Here is a 9,059-nt window from a genome sequence, read left to right as displayed (position 1 = left end):
TATATGTCTGTCTATGTACATGTGTTTGTCTTTTGATCAATTACATAACATATGCATGTGAAAAGACTAAGTATTCCAAGATGTCCTACATTCTGTACAGCTATATCCAATAGATACAGAAGTAGCAGAGCTAAAATTGTTGTTTTACCATTTGCATTCTACATCCATTCTCACAGAAGACTTAGCTCTGATACATCTGTGCAATCATCAATAATGTATCCAATCGCCATGCACCTATTAGCTACAGTAACACAACTTGGAAATATCCCACAGTGCACAAATAATATTCTAAGCTATAAATAATGCAAGTTATGTGCTGATCATAAAGCTGTACCCTGCATGTCAATTCTATCCCAGCCTTATTATCGAAGACAAATGTCTTGAAGTCCGCCAACCCCACACTGCCAGATCATTTCTTCTCTGCAGATGAACACAGAGGTTTACAAAGAGCCCAAGTTCCTTCCTCTGAGATGGAAGATTTTCTGGTCACTTTAGGACAAAATCGGACTCTTAAATAGGGCTGTAGGGTCCAGCTGTTTACCACTGATATGTGCATAGCAATCACAGCCTTAATTCATGACCTTGTAAATCCGTGCTGCGAAAGGCTTTATATTTAGCAAACACCTTTGGCATCTTTAGGCAACATCTTGTTTCACAGCACTCTTTTATTCCCCTATTACTCTTTTCTAGCACAGGGACAAACTTTATAATGACTGTAGATGCTGCCCAAGTCCACCGAAAACTTCAGGGGGATAGAGTGGTTTAAATGCATTTATTACTAGACTTTCTAAGTCTATGGTGCTTTTCAGAAATGACACTGTACTGGCTATTAAAATGCATATAGATTACGGGAGCTGCTATTTATAACATGGCTGGCGGTTCAGCTGCCTATATATGTGAAGTTTTCTGCCTCTACCCATTTAATCGATATGATAAGAATACAATTAATCCTCCTTAAAGTGGTTTTCGGGTTAAGAACGCAGATTGTTAAATTATATTAGAATTTATGTAGTGCCTGAGCAATCGGGGTCATTTAGTACATAGATTTTTTTTTTGGGGGGGGGGGGAGAGATGCAGTTTTGTGGCAGTTTTTCATGCACTTCTTGAGCTAAAACCTGAAATGGATTTCAAAGGAATGGGAGTTAAAAAGCTGGACCACTTCTGGCTTTGACTTGTCTCTAAAAACTGCATCAAAAGTGCAGTGGTGTTTTTTTTGTTTTTTTTTAAACTATGTGTGTGAAACCACCCTTATAGCGTTCATAGAGGGTAGTTATGAATAGTTTCTTAATCTGGAAGACCATGACATATCTGTGCATTGCATGGCAAGAGTCGGACGATCAGGAGCATGGTGACGTCATATCGTCAGCCCTGGCCTTCATGCTTAGGGTAATTTTGGTGCTGGACGCCAATGGGGACACTTCTCTGCTAGTATGTGAATGGAATGGTTGGCTGGGAGGTTTGCATGCCAGCTGGCCCATCAGCATTAGTTTGTAGCCATTTATTCCAGCTCCTCCTTTCAGAGGACATTGGTTAAACTCTCAGTCTGAAGGTGCTTCTGGTGAAATTGGGGGTTGATGGTCCAGTCCTGCATCTCAGCTCAGACAAGTCTGTCTGGTGATTTCCTTATTCTGGGGTGCTGTTGTATCTTATCTCCTGTCCATTTGTGGTCCATATTCTTGTGTAACATTATTTTTGCAACTTTCGCTGTCATCATCCACTGAGCTACAGGTTATTCTGGGCAGCTTGTTTGCTGAATCTATTGTCTAGTTTCTTGCTTCTTACAATTCCTTGCCTTGACTGCTAAATTAGCCCACCCTTGGACTTCTTATATAACCCTGATCCTAGCACTTCCTCCTATTTAAATTATTGTGTTTCCTGTCTTAAATTACTTTGACATGGGAAGCTTTCACACAGGAGCAATAGTCTTTTAGTTAATCATGGTGGAGCGCGCGGAAGATCTCTACTGGCCGCCAGCCTCCATCCACTGTGAACAGGTAGTTGTTGAAAGATGAACAGCTGCCTGTTTATAGAGAGCGGGAAGTAGTGACTAATGAGGGATTTCTCACTCAGTACCCTGTCAGTCCTGCATTTACACGGGATAACTATTGCTCAAAATTGGAAATATTTTATTTCAGTTATGGCCAGAAGTGTAGCTAAGCTTCCCTTCACCCGGGGCAAAAGGTTAGTTCAGCCCTTACCCAAATAGAGTTTTGACAAACTGTCTAAAAATAATGCGGATTCACAATTTCACCTCATCTGTGTGCTTGTGTTGGGGAGTGGGTATTCAAAAAAACAATGCTTGTCTTAAAAGACCCTTTGATTGTAGGGCTTTCCGACTCTCTGTTTCAACTATCAGGAGGAGATGGTTTTAGGGGAGGGACTCAAAATTTTAACAACACATTCCCTACCTGGGTTATTAAATTATGCATGTCAAATGCCTACAAGTCGCAGAAATTTATCCCTAAACTATAGTCCAATCAAATAATTACAATACTCCATATATTATTGTAAACATTAACCCTTTCCAATCCACTGTCTGACGTCTGAAGACATTCTGATTGAAGGCTGTACAGCTCCGATGTCAGAAGACGTCCGGCAGGGTATTCTTACTGTATATTACTGGTCGCTCTGTTGTCGGGGGCCTCTCCATAACGCCCCTTACCGCAGTACTGGCTCTAGCCAGTAGATGGTGCCATTGTATAATGGCAGACAGAGAAAGCCCCCCAGGAACCATGAATCCAAAACTGGATTGCAAAGGGTTAATAGTAGGACAGTTAATTACATAAAGTATAACACCAGAATCAACATCATAACATAAATACAGCACCAGAATCAAACGCATAACATAAATAAATCTTCAGAACCAAGATCATCAAAGGAATAAACTGTAAAGTCAAACCAGCCCTTGCTATGACCTGAACAATGGTAAAGCATTAACAAAGAAGAATGCTACTAGCCATCATCACTCTACAGACCATACAGTGACTACAGGACTATTTAGAGGCAGCCAGTGGCAGAATAAACAATGACATTCTGATATGTGACTCACCCGTGATGTCATCTCTAATTTAGCGTTGTGGTTTTCTTCTCCATCCAGTCCAGATCAACATGACAACTTATCTTGGACAGAACTTGTCTCTTCAGAGGTTGCCACTCAGATATCTTTGCTTTTTCATATCCGTAATACCTATATTAAGATATACTTTTAACAGTGTCACACATGGTTTCCTCTAAATAATGTATAATAGTGCAACTCACAGCGATTTCTGAGTAATGAACAACAAACCGCACTGTCCCTTTTAAGTAAATAAGGAGCCATACTCTCTCCCGTAGTAATAAAAAAATCCACACTCTCCCCTGTAGTAATGTATAACCATGATGTCCCACTATAAGATTATTTGTAGCCATACTGGGCGTTCTGTAGTAATATATAGCTGAATTGACCCCCTGTAGGAATATATAGTCAAAATGTCCCCTTGTAGTAATAAATAGCCATAATGTCCCCCTGTAAGAATATATAGTCATAATGTCTCCCTGTAGGAATATACAATAAAACCTCTACTAACATTGGTAATCCGTCTGAAAGCAATTGGCTTTACCTGAAACCGTTGCTACTCGAGGTAATTATTTTCATAGGAATCAATGTAAATCCAATTAATTCATTCTAAACATTCAAAAAACACACCAAACCACAAATTAATGGAGAAATAACAATTATAAATGAATATAAAAGACTACTGTAAAGAATAAATGAGCATTTAACATGTTATTGCACGTTATTGTGTCTTATCTGTGGTGTTACATAGGACTGTAGGTCACATCTACTACATCATCTGTCCTCACGTTATCACTGTGTTCTCTGTGCTGTTACATAGGACTGCAGGTGGCATCTGCTGTACTACAGTACATCATCTGTCCTCAGCATTATCACTGTGTTCTCTGTGCTGTTACATAAGCCTGCAGGTGGCATCTGCTGTACTACAGTACATCATCTGTCCTCAGCATTATCACTGTGTTCTCTGTGCTGTTACATAAGACTGCAGGTGACATCATTATCTTTCCTCAGCGTTATCACTGTGTTCTCTGTGGTGTTACATAGGACTGCAGGCTACATCTTCTGTACTACAGTATATAATTTGTCCACAGCGTTATCACTGTGTTCTCTGTGGTGTTACATAGGACTGCAGGTGACATCTGCTGTACTACAGTACATCATCTGTCCTCAGCGTTATCACTGTGTTCTCTGTGGTGTTACATAGGACTGCAGGTGACATCTGCTGTACTACAGTACATCATCTGTCCTCAGCGTTATCACTGTGTTCTCTGTGGTGTTACATAGGACTGCAGGTGACATCTGCTGTACTGCAGTACATCATCTGTCCTCAGCGTTATTACTGTGTTCTCTGTGCTGTTATATTGGAGTGCAAATGTACAGTACTGTACTGTACTAGTGTATAACCCATCGCTGATGATGGAGCAGGGTGGGTTGCATTAGCAGCAGGAGGAGGAGGAGGAGACGCTGAGCAGGAGATCACATGGGTTCAGCATCAAGGTCACGTGGGCCGGCACATGCCAGTGTTATTAAAGGCAACCAATGTTACTAGAGACAAAATTTTGGCTAAAAAAAAAACGACCTTACCCGAAATTGGCCTTAGTACATGGCAATGCTAGTAGACGTTTTACTGTATAGTCATAAAGCCCCCCGCCCCTCGTAGTAATGTATAGCCATAATGTCCCCTTGTAGAAATAAATAGCCATACTGTCCCCTGAAGGAATATATAGCTGTACTTTCCCCTCTGTATTAATATATAGCCATACTGTCTCCCTTTTGTAATATATATTCACACTGCCTCCTGTGACCATAATGTCACCCTCTAGAAATATACAGCCATACTGTCCCCCTGTAGTCATATATAGCTATACTGTCCCCCTGTAGTAATATATAGCTATACTGTCCCCCTGTAGTAATTTATAGCTATACTGCCTCTTGTAGTAATATATAGCTATACTGCCTCTTGTAGCCATAATATTCTTCTGTAGTAGTATAAAGTCATTCTGCCCTCTGTAGTAATATACAGCCATACTGTCCGCTATGCTAATATAGGGCCATAGTGTCTCCCTGCAAGAACATATAGTCATACTTTCCTCCATGTAAAAATAATAAACATGCTCACCCCAGCACCATAGACACTTTCACCCGTCTTGCTGTCAATGAGATCATGAAAATCTGACCGAGAAGGAACTTGATACACTCTAATCTCTGCATGGATGAAAGACTGTCATTGGAGGATTTACGCAATAATAATGCCTCCTTATTGGATGAAACCATGTATGTGATCTCTTTGGAGGTCGGATCGTTTGTCCCGGCTATTTGCCATTTAAAGGCTACTATTGCGGCAATGTTTTCATTATAGGCCCTTTCTTTCCCCTGATGACGCCTAGTTAGGCGAAACATGTCGGTGGGGCTAGTGGTTACATTGTAGCTCAAGGCTTCACTGCTGCTCTGTAAATACATGTGAAGGATTGTGGTCGGCATTCAATCCCTCCATATTCTAGCATGATAGGAGTCAGCTTGGTGACCTCCCAATTTCTATGCCTTTGTCGTATGATCCATGAATTCTTTAGTCTATAAGAGCGGCAAGAGTCCTGGAATTTTAATATGTTAATAAGCGCTTTATTTCACTTATATAATTAAGGTTATGTTTTATGTTGGTGAGGGTCAAAACCAACAGGCTTTTGGTTGCCCCATGGCAGCGTTGTTTCATACCCTGGTGTGATCCTGGGCAATTCTTGGACTATTCTTGGACCTTTCAGCAGGATCACGACTCAAAGGATACCTCCAAATCAACAAAAGAATGGCTTTGCCTAAAGAAGATCAAAGCTTTGAAAAGGCCCAGCCAGTGCACAGACCTGAATGCCATTGCTGATCTGTGGGTTGACCTGAAGATGGCGCTGTACATGAGATGCCCATGCAGTCTGACAGATTTGGAGCGCTCCTACAAGGAAGAGTGGACAAAGATTGTCAAGTCAAGATGTGACATTGATATAGTCACCTACCTAAAAAAACTGAATGTTTTCATAAAGTCAAAGGGTAGGTAATAGAGATGAGCGAGTATACTCGCTAAGGCACATTACTCGAGCGAGTAGTGCCTTAGCCGAGTATCTCCCCGCTCGTCTCTAAAGATTCAGGGGCCGGCGGGGGCCGGGGAGTGGCGGGGGAGAGCGGGGGGGGGGGGGGAGTAGGGGAGATCTTTCTCTCCCTCTCTTTCCCCTGCTCCCCGCCGCAACTCACCTGTCACCCACGCCGGCTTCCGAATCTTTAGAGACAAGCGGGGAGATACTCGGCTAAGGCACTGCTCGATCGAGTAATGTGCCTTAGCGAGTATACTCGCTCATCTCTAGTAGGTACCGTATATACCGGCGTATAAGACGACTTTTGAACCCCGAAAAATCTGCTCTGAAGTCGGGGGTCGTCTTATACGCCGGTAATACAAAAAAAAGTGTCAAAAAAAAAAATCAGTACTCACCTCCCCCGGCGTTGTGTCGCGCTCCGGCAGTACACTGCACACGACCGCGTAACGCATGCACACTGTCATGCGCAGTGTGACTTTATCCTGTTTTTTTAATGTTCCACTGTGTTGCATATGAAGCCCATAGAAAAGAATAGGGCTGTTCGTATGCGATACACGTTGAAAGAGAGCAGGCTGCGATCTTTTTCTCACACATATGCTGTGTTTAAGGGGAAGTGTAACAGTTTGCCTTACTTTTACAATATAAGCCTAACTGTTACACTTACCCCTCACCCTAACCCTCGATCTCTGCCACAAATTGCCACACGGTGCTTTTCCCCTGCCGGACCGTTCCTCCACTGACAGCCCCCCTCCCCCTTGTACCGGCTCCACCTGCGGCCATAGCAGGCGGGAGCACTGTGAGTTGCATCCCCGCTGCTGTCTCTAGCTCCAGTTCAACTTGCACTGAAACTCTCAGCTCCCGTTGCCGCTCCCCCTGCGGCCAAAGCAGGCGGGAGCACTGCGAGTGGTGTCCCCGCTGCTGTCCCTGACTCCTGCTCACCCTGCACCGGCACTCTCAGCTCCTGCTCCTCCTGCACCTCACACACTCACCCTGTAGTAGCCCTCAATGGCTGCGGCAGCAGGGTGGTGGCCAGGGGGGAGTACACAGCATGGCACTCAGGCAGATGAAGCAGCTTGCCAGGCAGAGAACCTATCATCCAATCGGGAGCTAGGGGTGTGACAGGCCCCTCCCTCCTTGTAAGGGCTGTCAGCCCCCTAGCTTCCGGTGGCGTCAAGGTACAACAGTACCGACGTGATTTCCAGACAGAGCCGTGGCACCCTGGTTGGAAATCACTGCTGTATACCCAATCAGGGGAAAGTTGCATCTTCCTCACCTTCCAGTATGCAGTTGCCAACTCTCTTCAGAAACCTCCATAGTCTACGATGAATGGGATCAAGAAGGGGGAGACAGCGGTTTGGTCAGAGTACACCACACGAGTATGTCCACTCTGTATGTCAGAAGATATAAGAAGTATATTAACAGAAGGATGGGAAAATAGTCAAAATATGAAGGTATAGAACTTGCATTTCTGGCTGCATCTAATCTTCATATACAGCTGTCTAAGGGGTGATTGTGATTACAGCCGCTAGTCTATAAATAAAATGGAAATCAAGAATCTTCAAAATATTAACCTATTAAAGTTTCATAACTTGAAGCCTGACATGATCTGCAGAGTTTTTATTTCTTTGGCATCCAACAAAAACACATGCAATATTTTATTTCATATAAATGTCCTATTTTTAGTTTAGCTAGGGTCATGCCATTTCATCCCAACAGATGATGTGCCTGAGTATTTTAGGCAGGTACTGCATGTCACCTTTGTGTAACCATATGGTAAATAAATACCTGAGCATAGACACATGTGTATTGTAACGTTTGTGATAGTTTGTGCTCCTGGGTCTTGTTGTGCTATGCACTTTCAGGACATCACTGCAGTTTGGGGGCTGATTTGGCTGGCTGTTGGAAAGATTGCTCCAGCCAGCCAATCATCTGGGGACTGGGGGCATAAACCTGAACTGACGCTCCCTTACCAAAACAAACTTACCTATAGACTTCTTGCTGGAAAATGTCGGGTAGGCCACAGCTTTATTAAACAATTTAAACATATAATAATACTTTAACTACCTTTAACTCGATGACTCTTCCCATGCTAAAACTGGCTTAACTTTAACTGTGAATTCCAATGGACGTTCGTAAGCCAGCCGCTTTTCCTTGGGCTTGTAAACCTTCCTCCTTTTCCTTTAGCCAGCATGGAAAGCTCCAGGCCTAACTCCTAGCTGTGACAACTTCCAAAGTCATGCACTGCCGTATCAATGTCCATCCTAGTCCTCTCCCAACAGGGCGGGTGGGTGGGCGTCTTGTCCGGCTCTGTCCTCTTCCTCCCTCGTGTAGCTTCTTCTGGTCTTCTTCCTGTCTTCTCCTCTTCTGTTCCTGTCTTAACTCCACCCCCAGCTAGTCTCGCTATTACCCTATTAGTACCCCGCCCCCAGTCCCATGCAGCTGCGTTAGTCACTATACTGCATAAGAGACTGGGGGCATAAACCTGAACTGACGCTCCCTTACCAAAACAAACTTACCCATAGACTTCTTGCTGGAAAATGTGGGGTAGGCCACAGCTTTATTAAACAATTTAAAAATATAATAATACTTTAACTACCTCTAACTCGATGACTCTTCCCATGCTAAAACCCGCTTAACTTTAACTGTGCATTCCAATGGACGTTTGTAAGCCCCGCTTTTCCTTGGGCTTGTAAACCTTCCTCCTTTTCCTTTAGCCAGCATGGAAAGCTCCAGGCCACACGGCATGCGCCGTATTACCTACGGCGCATTCCGCCCCACCCCACCGACCCGAGCTAATGCCGCTTCCACTCCATCTTGCAGTCCCAATAAGAACGTGTCAAGACCCACCTCGTTGAGGTGCACTCCATCGTCTCTCAAAGCACCTCTTTCTTTGTCCTCCAACTCCCAGTGGCGGATCGCAATCCCCC

At 43.7% G+C, this 9,059-nt stretch overlaps 1 long non-coding RNA gene across 1 annotated transcript; it reads right to left on the bottom strand.

Annotated features, from left to right (window-relative positions):
* Positions 1-3,055: 3,055 nt before the first annotated feature.
* LOC136577479 (uncharacterized) lies at positions 3,056-7,521 on the bottom strand. The gene is made up of 4 exons (XR_010786484.1): positions 7,406-7,521; positions 5,911-5,996; positions 3,600-3,664; positions 3,056-3,187 (listed from the first exon to the last, which is right to left on the bottom strand). It is a non-coding gene; the product is annotated as an uncharacterized lncRNA (long non-coding RNA).
* Between the last annotated feature and the right edge of the window lie 1,538 nt (positions 7,522-9,059).

This window comes from Eleutherodactylus coqui, chromosome 8, assembly GCF_035609145.1.
Source record: "Eleutherodactylus coqui strain aEleCoq1 chromosome 8, aEleCoq1.hap1, whole genome shotgun sequence".
In the NCBI taxonomy this organism is placed as follows: domain Eukaryota; kingdom Metazoa; phylum Chordata; class Amphibia; order Anura; family Eleutherodactylidae; genus Eleutherodactylus; species Eleutherodactylus coqui.
The sequence above is the reverse complement of the archived record's forward strand: the minus strand, read 5'-3'. Positions and strand labels throughout refer to the sequence as shown.